This window comes from Lepidochelys kempii, chromosome 11 (assembly GCF_965140285.1).
Source record: "Lepidochelys kempii isolate rLepKem1 chromosome 11, rLepKem1.hap1, whole genome shotgun sequence".
Lineage (NCBI taxonomy): Eukaryota > Metazoa > Chordata > Testudines > Cheloniidae > Lepidochelys > Lepidochelys kempii.
The window spans coordinates 23,754,884-23,770,795 of NC_136390.1; the positions used below are offsets into that span (position 1 = coordinate 23,754,884).

The 15,912-nt window shown below is 36.5% G+C and overlaps 1 protein-coding gene across 7 annotated transcripts in view; it reads right to left on the minus strand.

Annotated features, from left to right (window-relative positions):
* QTMAN (queuosine-tRNA mannosyltransferase) overlaps nt 1-15,912 on the minus strand; it is a 290,528-nt gene that overhangs the window by 238,013 nt on the left and 36,603 nt on the right. For 5 of the 7 annotated variants that reach the window (XM_073305410.1, XM_073305409.1, XM_073305403.1 and 2 more), the window contains exon 2: nt 13,322-13,390. The exons of the other annotated variants lie outside the window; for them this stretch is intronic. The gene's annotated coding sequence lies outside the window, so the exon portion shown is untranslated. The remainder of the gene's footprint in view (nt 1-13,321; nt 13,391-15,912) is intronic. 7 annotated transcript variants of the gene reach the window in all.

Genomic DNA, 15,912 nt, shown 5'->3' on the forward strand with positions numbered 1-15,912 from the left:
AATGGACCAAAATGCTGTCAAATACAGTAAACAGGTAAGTTTATTTAGCACTGACTGGTGACTAATCTATTGTTTTTAAAATCTGTTGATAAGACTTAATAGGGTTAAAGGCTTTTCAAAATTAAAAATAAATCCTGTAAAAGTGCTTCAAGACTGCACATTTTCTCAAATCATCTCAAAGTATCTGTGGTTGACATATTTCTCTGTGCATATGGCAAGCAAGAAAGTTCCACATTAATCATAATAGTATGAATCCAATTTTTTTTCATTCATATTTATTATTGTAAAAAATAATACATGCACACACACTTGAAATGTGCTCTCTTTTATTGCCGTGAAATCATTAACATCTTTAAATACGATCCTACCAACCACTGCATATTAAAAGCTTTGGGCTTAGTGGATTGCAGTAGACATGGTCTTCTCACTAAAGACTTTCAGACTTGCATCCCTAAAAGTTGGACTGATTTCAAATAAACAGTCAGGCTTCACCTTCCACGTAAATAAGCAGAGATGAACTAAATATTTCCCTCTGTACTGGGAAGTTATGAATATGGGAGTCTGTCACAGGACATTCCAGATTGCAACTTACTCAGCAGGTAAGGAGAACTCTAATGCAAAAGGACTTATGTTCTACAATTGGTCCTGGAACAAAGAAATATGAGATCTGAGATAGACAGCAGAGGTATATCCCTGCCACACAAACAAGAAAATTACTGGTCTCTTGCTCATGGCTCCAACTTAGCATTTCTATTATTAAGACGGAATGCAGTGACTGTGGTTTTGTGGGGGCTTGGTTTGAGCCTCCATTTCTGGAAATATTTCTCCATGGTATTTAGGTCCCCATTCAAGGTGGACTCTATGTCGCTGAAGGTGGCTGCTTGTGTTGCAACTTCAACTCTCATGAAACTTGGAAAGCCAAATGGAGTTCACAAGAAGTCACAAATAAACACCTTTGAAAGACCCATGCAGAAGATCCCTGGTGTTTTTCTCCCACGAAACTCACGGGCAACCCTAAACTGCATCTGCACAAATCATGGCAAATGCGGATACTTGCTGCACAAATGGAAAATTAAAGACTCTCCAACGTGCAACTGTGGTCTCCTAGAACAGACCATGGAACATATAACACCTCAATGCACGATTCACAAATACAAAGGAGGCATCACAGCGATATAGTCCGCTACTCCTGATGCAGTTATCTGTCTTAACCATCTGAATGAAAAATTATAATTGTTCTCTACAATCTACATCAGCCACACTAGCAAGGGAAGCCTTTTTTATCCACTGCAAGGGGATCCTCAGTAGCAAACATCCTAACCAAGTTCAGAAGAAAAAAGGCTTATAATTCTAATAGTCCTGTTCTGGATGAATTAGATACGGCTCAAAACCCTGCCAAATGAGGCTGCCATCATGCTGAGAGTGTGGAAATAGATGATTACTCAGAAGCAGGGCACCTTTTTCCTTCTCAGCCCAAGACATTCTGGTTCCCAGAAGTCTGTCCAAAAGAACTTACAACTGTAAATATGAAAAGGGTGCACTGTGGTCAGAAAGGCCCATAAGGACGCCTGTTGATTTTCCTCTGTTTGTCTGTGTCTAAATTAACCAGCCAATCATCCAGCCATCATTCATTACCTGTCCACATGCCAACTACGTGGAAGCTCTACTACCTATACCTGACATGAACAGATATTTGACAAAAGAGCCATACTTAAATTGTTATAAGCTTCCATTTCTAACTGTTAGCCTGGCAGTCCTGCAGCTAGGTGATGTCATTGTTCAATTTATCGAATATGTGGTGACCTTGGTTGTAACCTCAGTTCTAAAAGCAATGCAACCAGCTACAAGAGCCGAGTGGCCACTCTGGAAAAGACCTGAGGTGCCAAGGTTTACTACTAAATTAAAAAGAAAAGGAGTACTTGTGGCACCTTAGAGACTAACAAATTTATTTGAGCCATGCATCCGATGAAGTGAGCTGTAGCTCATGAAAGCTTATGCTCAAATAAATTTGTTAGTCTCTAAGGTGCCACAAGTACTCCTTTTCTTTTTGCGAATACAGACTAACACGGCTGCTACTCTGAAACCTACTAAATTAAAACCTCTGCTGAATGTACAATGGCAATAAAAAAAAACAACACACACTGAAAACATTAGCAGCATAAGAATGAAAAAGAAAAGAATAATGAAAATGCCATTATTGAAATCAATAATATACCCTCATTTGGAATACTGTATTCAGTTCTGGTCACCTTAACTTAAAAATCTAAACAGAAAAAGAAGGATTCAGACATGAATAATAAAAAATACTAGAGTAAAGGAAAGATTTCCATATGAGAGTGAGAAAAGACACAGAAAGACTGTTTAATTTAGAGAGGAGATTTATAAAGAAGAGATAGGACAGAGGTATATAATCTAATGTATGACACAGAGAGGGTAAATTAGGCACTCCTAATATGAGATAACAAGGGGACATTAAATGAAATTTAAAAGCAACAAATTTAGAACTTATAAAAAGAACTACATTTTACACAATGCATAATAAGCCCATTGAACTCATTGCCACAAGATATCGCGGAGGCCCAGAGTTTAGTAGGATTTTAAAAAGGATGAGATTTTATAATAATAATTAGATCACCCACAGAATCAGAGAATAGGAATTTTAAAAATGCCTATAAACCTTCAATATTCAGGGCATAAGACAGGGTGCTGGACAAGATGGATACTAGTCTGATTTAGTACAGCAATTACTATGAGTCTGTTTAAGGCTCCATATACACAAAAACTAGGACCAGTTTAACTTAAAGGTGTCTTTCCAAATTGGTTTAATTAAACCAGCATAAAACCTTGTTTAGACACTCATCTCAAGTTAGTTTAGGTTGACTCCTTACCAGCTTAATTTAAGATGAAATAAGCCACTCTTAAACCAAAATAAGAGTGCTACACAAGGTTTTGTAGCAGCTTAGGTAAATAAATTTTTCAAATCAATTTCTGTTAAATCAGTGTTATGACTTTTTCATGGAAATAAGCCCTAAAACAATTAATGCAGCAGAAATTTTTGGTGTGGGCATAAGAAGCACTATGCTCAAAAATTCAACTTTTGGAGGAAAATTAGTAGTTTTAAACTATCACTCCTTTTGGTTAAAATATCTCTAACAATAGATTACATGAAAGTTAGTTTACTTAGATTGGATTGTGAAGGAATACATGAAAGACAAAGTCCTCAACACAATTAGAAATCATTTTTCTTTTTTATTGCTATCTTTTTATCTTATTTTTAATCTAAAAGATCCTGTTGCTCTACAAAATTACTGAACTACCTTGTGACATTGATAATGTTAGGCAAGATATTTAATTATTGCCAACTGTTTGAAAGGGAGAATGATGGCTCTAGATTAAGAACAGGAAGAATAACAAGTCAGTACCAAGAGTACATATTTAGGAGTCTCTTCAATATTTACAATCAAGGCATTTTTTCCTTCTTTAACCATTAGGAAATCGTAATGGCAAGTTGCTCTCACCAATACCATCTTACCACCTGTAAGGCAGATTGTTATATAACGAGATTCTGACAACGAATTAATTTCCCCACATGGCTTTATTTTAGACTTGCAGTTGCATTGATTTTGGCTAAAAAAAAAAAAACTTGCCAAGGAACTAACAGTAAAACTCAGAATAAAGTGTGGAACTGAGCAATATTGTAGACAGTAACAATATCAAAAAGGGCCAGATATCATCTAACGGCTACATTATGACCTAAATTTTATTAATTTTGCTTTATTGTTGAAGTGTGACTCACCGCTTCCCAATGTTATCTCAATGGGCAGTTCCAGATAATCATGCCTTTTCTTTATATAGGTCATACACCAAATCAATTACAAATACCATCAGACCACTCTTTTTAGATTATTTTTTTCATGGAGACCAAAATATACAAATTTGGGTGCTTAAAGTTAGGCATCTAAATCCAGACTAAAACACTTAAATCCATAGGCAATCAAATTTTCAGAGGCACCAAGCACTCATGATTTCCACTCAATCCAATGGGAGGTGCAACTCTTCTTTTTCTGAAAATCAGGCCACATGGATTTAGATGCCTACTTTTAGACATTCCATTTTGAATATTTTAGCTTTATTTCTTGCTGCCCTTGTTTTTTTTCTTTTAATTGTGTGATATTTGTGAGCTTGGTGAGATTTCTTTGAAAAACAAAACAAAGTTGTGAGCTTGGATAACAGGTACAGCTGGGCCTTCTCATACACCCAAAGCTCCACTGTTTCATCTTCTAAAACATAAATTCATGTGATCTTTTAACAACTATTTACTTCACACCAAACCAGATATCTTCCTAAAGCCTACCAATATAGCCTCCAGGCATATTTCTAAAATAAAAGTACTGGATCTATGTGTACTTAAAATTTGCATACTAAAGGAATGAATCAACTGTCACAGAAGTCGTAGTATCCAGTGATTGCTTACCTCTTAGTACAATTAAAAATTCATCTATGTATCTATTTTATTAAAAAAATCTAACTACAATAACAAATTACATTTAGTTTCTAAATTGTGCAATCAGAGGTGCTACTGATATTCAAGTCATTCTAAACCTTTATAAGCAATTAACATATTGGACATTTTAATATGACTCAGCAGGACATAAACCAGGCCTAAGTATAGTGGACAATATCATATATTATTTGCATAAATATTTTCTTTATTCCTGCTCAGAGGTTAATGAAATTGTGTAGCATTTGTATCTTTTTTTTCCTGGTAAATTACATTATATCCTACTTTATATATTTACAGAATTAAATCATATTAAAACAACGAAACAACTGTCTTCATATTTCAGCTAATTTTTACTGCATTCTTCTTTTAACACTCTCACTACAAGTAAAACTACTGTTGTCTATTGTAACCCATAACTAGCATCTTGAAAAAAGGCAAATTATAGGGCTTCCAACAACAGCTATGTTAGAAGAATAAATCTTTTTTTTTTTCTCCTGGCACCACAGCAAGTCTGTAGTTTGCCGATTTTTTAAAAATCAGCTTAATATATTGGCTGTGTATTTATTTGTAAGCTATCAGCAAATATCAAATTATATTTAAAATTAGTGAATCAGTCAAATCACAGTTTGAAATAAGAACAGCAGTGTTGGTTACAGAACAACAGAAGACATAACTTAATACTGTAATTAGACAAACTACAGAAAAAGATAGCTAGCAGTGTTCCAAGAGAAAAGTGGTTGTGTCCACATTATCACTAATAAACCATTTTAATTCAAACATCTTTAGTGTAACTCCAGTGAATGCAAGGGAATTATCCCAGGATGAATTTAACCCTAATGTGCTAATGCAATTAATTAATTGAGGTTGCTGAATTAATTGAGGTTGCTAAGAAGTTCTTCAAAATCACTACAGAAAGATGGTACTACCAATATTCATTACACTATCTGTAGCACCAAGAAGAAAAATATGTTGATTATTGGGGAAAAAGAAAATGACTTAGCTAAAATCTATGAAAGCACTCTTCCAGTGATCACTCTCATTGGGGCTGGGCTCGGGGGCGGGAAGGAGAGATTTGTGTGTATCAGCTGAGGGGGCCCTGCAGCTGGGCTCTGGGGAGAGGGGTTGGGGCTGTCTGGCCACCAGACTGGACTATGGGTTGGGAAGGAGGCAGAGAAACAGGAACTGGATTGTCAAAGGGTTTTCTTTAACTCTCTACTCCTGGGGGAATTTTTGTGTGTGTCTTTATTGCTACAGACATACTTGCTGACAGGTATTTTGAAATAAATTACCAAAATAATTGAAACTGGTGAGATTATGTAGTGTTATTTTGACAAAAAAATTGCAGAATTTTAAAATAGTGTGTGGAGATTTTTAATTTTTTGGCACAGAATGCCCCCAGGAGTAATGATACATCTACATCTTCTATGGCATATACTACATTGGCAATACAGCCTCAAACAAATCTTTTTGTGCTGTGGTCTTTTTCTAAAGGATATCTTTGCAACCTACCGTAATTTGTTGGCTGTTTTATTTATTTTTGGGGAGGATACTTCATACAGGTACCTCCTCTTTTGTTGAAAGAATTGTCCAGTGAAAAAACACTCCCCCGAGCAAAGCAAGTTTCAGTGCTGTAAAGCACCAGTGTAAACAGTGCACAAGCACTGGGAGGCACGCTCCCACCACTGGGAGCTACACCTCTCATGGAGGTGGTTTTTTTAGAGTGCTGAGAGAGCTCTTTCCCAGCGCTCTGCCGGGACTACACAAGCCACATTAAAGCGCTGCCATGGCAGCACTTTAGCATTGCCAGTGTAGACTAGCCCTTAGTTGCCACTCCCTCTTCCAAATTGACTCACTGTAGAATTCTCCTCCCATCCTTAGAAATCAGTGGAGATTGTCTGGGCTGACATTAGAGGGTCCAGAGGCTATACATTCCTCTGCTCTCACTTTTCCTAATATATGTTTTTAATGTAATTTTCTAATGAGAAGAAATTGTTAAGTGTTTCCATCCCCAACAGGATCGTTTTTGTCTGACATAACACAATATCACATAATAAAGAGGCGCATCCATATTAGGTTTATTTCATGTTAACATCCTCCAGCCAAGAATAGGATTTTGACCCCTCAAAATTCCAAATAAGCCAAAGTAAGAAATCACCCCATAGATCATCACCAGTAGCTATCAGATAATCTTTTGAAATGACTAGCCTCTCCCAAGAGCCACTCTTAATGATATTTACAAAGACCTGTGATGAAAACACTAAGGTTTGTTTGAGGACAATTACAGTAGCACAATAATTACTTAAATGATCTGCAATAATCAATATTAAAGCAACATTAATATTCTAAAATGTTTAAATTTAAACATAGTTTAAACATAGTTTAAATCTCCTGAAATAAAAATGGATGTTTCATACATAAACTAGCAATTAATACAATTAATAATTCTCAACTATTGCTTTATAAAATATACCATCACTACACACTATATAATAGGTTGTCACATCACATGAAATGTTCAGGAAATATGTCTATTCTAGTCAGATATCTTCTGTCAACTGAAATAGAAAACAAATGACCTGAATCTCTATGAAATAAGTAGCATATCAGGTACCCACAAGATGTGAGCAACGTCTACCACTGCAGGCTATCTTGACATCAGGTACTTCACTACTTTTACTGACCAGTATCCTATCAACATGAAACAACCAAGAACCCATTTAGTGACTGAAATATGAAATTATTTTTCGATAAACAGTTTGTTAATGTTTATGATTAATATTGTAATGGAAGTTAGCACTTAAAATATTCTGAAGAATCAACCTTATTTTTGTGTTTAAATCACTGGAAGTGTGATGCAAACCCCTTTGGGCTAAATGCCCTCATCAAAACATCTTATAGGTACATTAAAAATTGAATGAGCATAAACAACTCCAACAGAGCAGAACTTGAGATGGTATTGCAGTGATCTTTGCCTTTCATAAATATCAACACTTGGGACAGTGGGCATGGGAATAAGAGCAACTAATTATTGTACTTTGCTTAAGGGCACGTATGTTTTTCACTATAGGTATCTCTATTGCTGCTTTTTGCCTAATGTATTGCCTCTCAAAGACTTCCACTATAACGACTTGCTGATATACTCTAAAGCATTTCTGGTATACCAAACTGCTTTATATTCAGAAAGAAATGCACTGTAACTTCTGAAAGATGTTGCTAAAAAGGAAACAGCAGTTGGGAAACTGTATATGGCATACACATGAATAGTATCAAATTATATCTAAAAGACAAATTAAATTGTAATGGTGATACTTATTGCAGAGAGAGTTTTTTAATGAAAATATTTATAGTTTCTAAACATCAGATAAAAAGAAGGCATATGTAATTAATAATATCTTGTTATGGCAAACAGTTTCAATCTTAGATTTTGCAGTATTATCCAAGCTAGTAACTTGATGTCTGTTTAGAAAACAATATTAACTCACCATTTCAATACATATATTTTTATACTGATGCTATTAAAAAACTGATTTTGGGGGTCTCAGGGACTTTGTTTGGTCGTGTGGTTTTCTTTTATTGGGTTGTTTGTGCAATTTCCATAAAACAAATTTCTCTAAATACTATAATGCTTTGTAATTACTAAATACTTCAGTCTAGTGAATAGTTTTATACTGATGTTAAATGTTTCTTCTCTGATACATACAAAAAATATGGGCCATGTTACTGGATCTGGCTAAGCGGGGCTCAGTACAGAACCTGGATGGAGGGAGGAAGAAAAAATATGCCATTTTGCTAATGCCCTGATTCCCAGCATGATTTAGAAGAGCCTAGTAGTTGCTCTAAATTATGCCAACAGAAATGGTCCCTGAATAACAAGCCCACTGGCTGGAGCACAGAGCATGGTTTCAGCCTGTCTCCTACGTTAACTTTAGGCCACCATGGGATGCGACAGGGAAGTCCCCAGTTGCCACTCTGGGGCAGTGTTAAGTCTCCTTTGCACTACTGGAACAGTGCAAAGACAATTAAACCTAGGCTGAGAATCTGAGCCAAAAACAATTTAAACAGCTTTCATCCCCTAACATTTTAGACCCAGAAAGATCCATCAAAACATAAGAAAAGCCCTACTGGCTCAAACCAAAGGTCCATCTAGCCCAATATACTGTCTTCCAACAGTGGCCAATGCCAGGTGCCCCAGAGGGAATCAACAGAACACCCATTCCCAGCTTCTGGCAAACAGAGGCTAGGGACTCCATCCCTGCCCATCCTGGCTAATAGCTATAGATGGACCTATCCTCCATGAATTTATCTAGTTCTTTTTTTAACCCTGTTATAGATGTGGCCTTCACAACATCCTCTGGCAAAAAGAAAAGGAGTACTTGTGGCACCTTAGAGACTAACCAATTTATTTGAGCATAAGCTTTCGTGAGCTACAGCTCACTTCATCGGATGCATTGTAGCTCACAAAAGCTTATGCTCAAATAAATTGGTCAGTCTCTAAGGTGCCACAAGTACTCCTTTTCTTTTTGTGAATACAGACTAACACGGCTGTTACTCTGGATCCTCTGGCAAAGAATTCCACAGGTTGACTGTACGTTGTGTGAAGAATTACTTCCTTTTGTTTGTTTGTTCCTGCTGCCTATTAATTCCATTTGGTAACCCCTAATTCTTCTGTAATGATTAAGAGTAAATAACACTTCCTTATTTACTTTCTCCACATCAATCGTGATTTTATAGACCTCTATCATATCCCCCCTTAGTCGTCTCTTTTCCAAGCTGAGGTCTTATTAATCTTGCCTCATAATCTCTCCTCCATCTCAAGCACTTTATAAACTATAGTCTTAATCCTGCAAAAATGTGCTATCATGCTTAGTCTCATTGACTTCAGTCATCAGCAGATTAAGACAGGAATTGAAGAAGAATATCATTTTGAAACTGCAGAGGGAATTTTCATGTAGGAATTACCCAAATTAGAATATGTCCAACAAATAAGGTTCACTTGCTCAAAGGCATCATAGGAGCTTTGAGCTTAGTGGCTACAAATAGTCAAGACTTTGGGCTTATGTCTCATCAGGAAGACAGCACCTTTAGCGCTACAATGACCATTAACGCACTGCAGAGAAATAGCCCGACTTGATTATGTAAAGAGTTGTCACTTTGGATGGGCTAGCACCAGCAGGAGAGTGAATTTGTGTGGGGGGGTGGAGGGTGAGAAAACCTGGATTTGTGCTGGAAATGGCCCACCTGTTGATCACTTTAGATAAGCTATTACCAGCAGGACAGTGGGGTGGGAGGAGGTATTGTTTCATGATTTCTGTGTGTATATAAAGTCTGCTGCAGTTTCCACAGTAAACATCTGATGAAGTGAGCTGTAGCTCACGAAAGCTCATGCTCAAATAAATTGGTTAGTCTCTAAGGTGCCACAAGTACTCCTTTTCTTTTTGCGAATACAGACTAACACGGCTGTTCCTCTGAAAACTGATTCAGAAGTGATCCAGGACAGAAGAATGCCATATATCAAACCACCACCACCACTTCCAGTAGCAAGCAGGGTTTTCTTCGAGGTCTCCTAACCAAGAATTGACCAAGCACATGCCTATTCAGTTTATGATCAGATGTGATTACCGTTTGAGATGCTATAGTCATAAGCAGTATGTCCAATATCAATGTAAGGAACTAAAATATCCCTAACTTTGGTTCACAGAATCCTTTTGTTGCTGCCCGACCAAGATGTTTTTATTTTCACTGTTCTTAGTTTTCAGAAAATCAATCCAAATACTCCGAGAAGTTACTAAATTAAAATACAGATTTTAATTGCTGGTAGTTATTAAAATGAATTTTCATCTTTGTATTTATTTTAGGAATCAGATTTATTAGATATACAAATAACATTTTTTTAAAAACCTTAAGATTTAGCAGTCATGTATTTTGACTATAGTTATAAATTACTTTCTGAGGTAATGGCTAAACAATCCGGCTCTCAATTTCACTAGTACAAACCTGGACTAATTTCACTGACTTCATACAAGTTACCTCAGATTTACACCAATTTAAGTGAAAGCAGAAGTGGCCCAATAAGTCTAACGGGATATTTTCCATATAAAATACTCAATTTTTAAGCTAATAAACCATATGCTCATTTCTTGATTTAAAAGGTTCGTGTGACTGGTAAACTGTAGTTTCAATATTAGAAATAATGAGGTAGCATAAACTCAAGAAATGCAAACTTCCTGAGCAAAACCAACAAGCTCCTGAGATATTATTTTGCAAAGCTTTTTTATTATTAACTATTTCCTCACTGAATGATTACAGTTTTTGTCATTTAGATTCACAGGTTCAAAAGACTGCTGATTAAAATAAGAACTATTTAGAGATAGGAAACATTTTTCCATGTAGTTTTCAGCCAGTGCCCCTTTAACAATGACTTTCAGAAGTTGACATAGATATTATTGTAAAAATATAACATAAAAAAGCAGTAGAGATGTTCTGTAAACAGCATTAGCTCATCAGCAAATAGCTTTTGCATTGGAAGGATCAGAAAACATATGTAGCTTTAATTTCAGTCTATCTTCCTCGGATACAGCCTGACCTGTTCTTACTCATTCTGCAGTGTGAAAACAAGGTAACACAGAGATGTGAGTGAGTATGGATAACTATGACCAATCATGGAAGCTATTACTTAGGTGAAAAGTCCTCATTCACACAAGCAAGGATTTCAATGGTCCTACTTGCATGAGTGGCTTTAGTGGGACTACGAACATGCATAAGGTTTTACAAGATTAGAATATGTTTGTACAATGTCATATATACCAGTGCCCCTATCGACAAACATTTATTAATGTAACATTATGGAGATAAATAGTCTCACTGAACTCAGTAAGAATACTCACATAAAATTATTCATATGTGTAAGTAAGTATTGCAGGATGTGGCCCAAGCTTTCTAAGTCAAGGTACAATTTCTTTGTCTGTGATAGAGTACAAGCAGTAGGTTCTAAGTCTGCTGCATCTTTGACACTCCATAAAGTGCATGTATTTTCTGGGTGCTGTTAATATAAAACTTGCAGAAACAGGACTAAAAAGAATGTTCTCTTGCTTATTGTGCTGAAATTCTCTGGTAAACTGTTTAACTGAAATGCAGAGTGATTCAGAGGGATTTCAGAAACAGGTTTGGAATATTTTTCCATAAATGTAATTTTTTTCTATTAACACTGGATCTCTTTACACAGATGCAGGGTCCTAATGGCACAGGCCTTACAAAGAACCAAAAATGGTTTTTGAGTTTCAGTGGACTAGACTGAGCACAATTACCAACCGTTGCACATGTGAGTAAATGTAGTAGGCAGTTGACACTTAGACTTGGGAATATTATGTAAATTTTATAAAGGCAGAGATGCTTAGAAGGAAACCATAATCTAGCTACTTTGATTTCAATGATTCAGTATAATGTGACTACAAAATACAATTTAAACAGACATCTAATTTAATTAAGTTAAACACCACATAAGAAAAACATCTGTAAGACTCAGTCATCCCTTTTTGCTAGGTTTCAGAGTAGAAGTCAAGTTAGTCTGTACCTGTAAAAAGAAAAGGAGTACTTGTGGCACATTAGAGACCAACAATTTATTAGAGCATAAGCTTTCGTGAGCAACAGCTCACTTCATCGGATGCATAGAATGGAAAATATAGTGGGGAGATTTTATATACACAGAGAGCATGAAACAATGGGCGTTACCATACAGACTGTAACAAGAGTGACCAGGAAAGGTGAGCAATTACCAGCAGGAGAGCGTGGTGGGGGGTTAGGGGGTGGGGTGAACCTTTTGTAGTGATAATCAAGGTGGGCCATTTCCAGCACTTTACAAGAACAGTAGGAGGGTAAATAAACAAGGGGAAATAGTTTTACTTTGTGTAATGACCCATCCACTCCTAGTCTTTATTCAAGCCTAAGTTAATCGTATCCAGTTTGCAAAGTAATTCCAATTCAGCAGTCTCTCCTTGGAGTCTGTTTTTGAAGTTTTTTTGTTGAAGAATTGCCACTTCATTTACCTGTGCATCTACCAATGTGATATATGCCATCATGTGCCAGCAATGCCCCTCTGCCATGTACATTGGCCAAACTGGACAGTCTCTATGTAAAAGAATTAATGGACACAAATCAGACGTCAAGAATTGTAACATTCAAAAAACAGTCGGAGAACACGTCAATCTCTTTGGTCACTCGATTACAGACCTAAAAGTGGCAATTCTTCAGCAAAAAAACTTCAAAAACAGACTCCAACGAGAGACTGCTGAATTGGAATTAATTTGCAAACTGGATACAATTAACTTAGGCTTGAATAAAGACTGGGAGTGGAGGGGTTATTACACAAAGTAAAACTATTTCCCCTTGTTTATTTCCCCTCCTACTGTTCTTGTATAGTGCTGGAAATGACCCACCTTGATTATCACGACAAAAGGTTCACACGCACACCCACACCCACACACACACACCCCCGGCCCCGCTCTCCAGCTGGTAACAGCTCACCTTTCCTGGTCACTCTTGTTACAGTCTGTATGGTAACACACATTGTTCCATGTTCTCTGTGTATATAAAATCTTCCCACTATATTTTCCACTGTATGCACCCGATGAAGTGAGCTGTAGCTCACAAAAGCTTATGCTCTAATAAATTGTTTAGTCTCTAAGGTGCCACAAGTACTCCTTCCCTTTTTGCTAGTAAGTGTAAATAGCCATTTTGATCCCATTAACACAGCTTTGAGATGGATCATGTTCACCTGAAACAGTAAGTCTGAATTAACAAACAAAATGTGAACTTCCTTACTTTGTTTCAGTTTTGGTGTATGCAAAGCATGAACACAAAAATACTTCATTTTCTTCCACTTCTGGTTTTCTATTAAAAAGAAAATTGAAGACATTTAATTTTCCCACCAAATTTATTAAATGAACAGAAATACACAATCATGGATTTTTTATGGGAAAATCGCTTGCTGAACAGTTAGCCTGGGACAAACCTAGCCAAACCAGAAACCTCCTATTTTAACAAATATAGGCCCTGAGCCTGCAGATGCCCAAGTGTTTGCAAGATTTGGGCCAAAGTATACATGGTTTGTGTTCTTCTGCTCCATTCATGGTAATGGAAGTGTACGGGGTTCTCCATCCTGATGTTACCAAAATATATGTAGCTCCTCTTTTGTGCACTATTTCAAAGAAAGTCAACAAAGAGACACTCATGCAGCTATATCAAAAAGATGTTCTTTTTCTTAAAATTTATGTTGGGATCTTAGCAATTCATCGGACTCCATACAATGTTTATGGTTTCAATTTCTATGGGGAGTACAGCAGGCTTCAAATATTGAAGGGGAGTTCTTATTGTCAAAACTGTCAGTTTTACAATGATAGCTTCATTTTCACACTGACAGTTTCACTAAGAATATATATATTCCAGTTGCCAATAAATAAGTGTACTATAAAAAAAGCCAAACACCAACGAATGAGAATTTGCTGGGATCTTGCCACTTTAGACTATACAGTTAGCGTTCATTAACTGTTTAATAGTGCTGCATCCCTTAAAAACAAGAAGACAAATTAAACCATAAAAATGCAAAATAATGTTGTTGATAGCTGTTTACTGGTGTGAAGGTTTTTTCACATCATGAGTTTAAGAAGACTTCAGCTTCTTTCAACCCAGATATGGTTCAAATGGTGTGGTAAAAGGAGGTTCCTTAAAGTCACAATTTCAAAACTCCTTTCCTATTTAGGCCTCCTCCTTCCAGATGCAAAATTCCACCCTAATACAAGATGAACAGCATTGCCTAGTGAACCAGTTATAGTGCTTTAGAACCACCATGCTGCAGATTCTGGTTCTATTTCTGGTCTCTCACTCTGCAGGCTAATAGTAGGTAAGAGCTCTGCTGAGACTGCATGTTTTTAGGGGAGAGTCTACTTCACCTCTTTGACCTCTCTGGCTGATTAAATAAATGACACTGGTGGGTTGTCTGGTGTCACTGACAGGAAGATAGTGGCCGGGAAACAATCTAGGGAATCCTCACAAGCTCACTAAGCTCTGGACAACTCTTGTGAGACATTAAATATACTGTTCTAAGTCACAGGCTATTCACCTTCATCTGTCTGTATATAAATAAAAAAGCCAAATTAGCCTCTCCCAGATCCAGATAAGATTCCTTTGTGCAATCCCCCATTCCACTCTATTGCCAGCATAGACCCTGATCCAGAAAAGCACTTAAACACATGTATAACTGTAAGCACATGAGCAGTCCTATTGAAATCAATGGGAAAATTCACATTCTTAAATTTACATGTGCATAAAAGCTTTGCTGGATCTGGGCCCTAATGAGCTTGAGGGCTCTGAGGGGTTGTTACCCCAATTAGAAATTCTGGCCAACACTTCTGTAGCTCTCTTTCCTAGGAAAATATTTGATATAGCTACATCTGATTTGTCCTCAAACATATGAGAAATATTTCTTAAAAAGGTGTGTCAAAACAGTGATTTAATGAGCTGACATACTGGAAATCACCTAAAATTAATAATTGTTTACCAGAATCATCTTAAATTTCCAGTGGATACTATTCAAATTAAAATTGTCAGAAAAACCTGAAAAAGAACATAGTGTACAAGCCTATATATAAACATACATATACATACACAAGTGTCTATAAAGCACCAACACTTCTTTTACATCTGCCTTTACTTTGAAATGGGGAAAGCCCGTGTTACACCTCTTTGAAAAAATTAAACAAATCTTCCCCCACACCTCAGCCTCTTCCAAAACCAAAGAGCAGCATGACATTTGCTGCATGCACTTTCGATATACGCCTTACAAGCGTGTGGTAAATGCCTTCTTTTTAGAGATGATGCAAATTACAGGTATGCAGATGGAAATGCTAAAATGTGTTCTAGTTTCACTCTCAAAAGTACTCTTGAGACTGCAACCACATGATTCAAAACTATTTGTACTCCTTACTTCTGGCACTCAAACACATTCTCTTACTCTGCTTGCACAAAGACAGCATAAACAAATGAAAAATATGCTTTTCCCATAAGTTTTAAAAGAAATATATGTTAATCATTTGTTAGATAACAAAAACCTATAACTTAAAAGCTAAAATAGCTGACCAGGACTTGTGTGTTCTTCCTTTTGTACTTTCCTGTTTGAGCTATACTTTCTTCATAACACAAGGTTTCCATTAGATTTTAAGCAAATGTTAAAAACAAAATAGATTCACTTTAAAAATATGATCTTAGCATTTACTTGTGTACCCTTTGCACAAAGGGGTTTAAATATACAGATCACTCACATGTACAAATTCAGAAGTTTTAGAAATTACGCTCGATGAAGTGAGCTGTAGCTCACGAAAGCTTATGCTCAAATAAATTTGTTAGTCTCTAGGTGC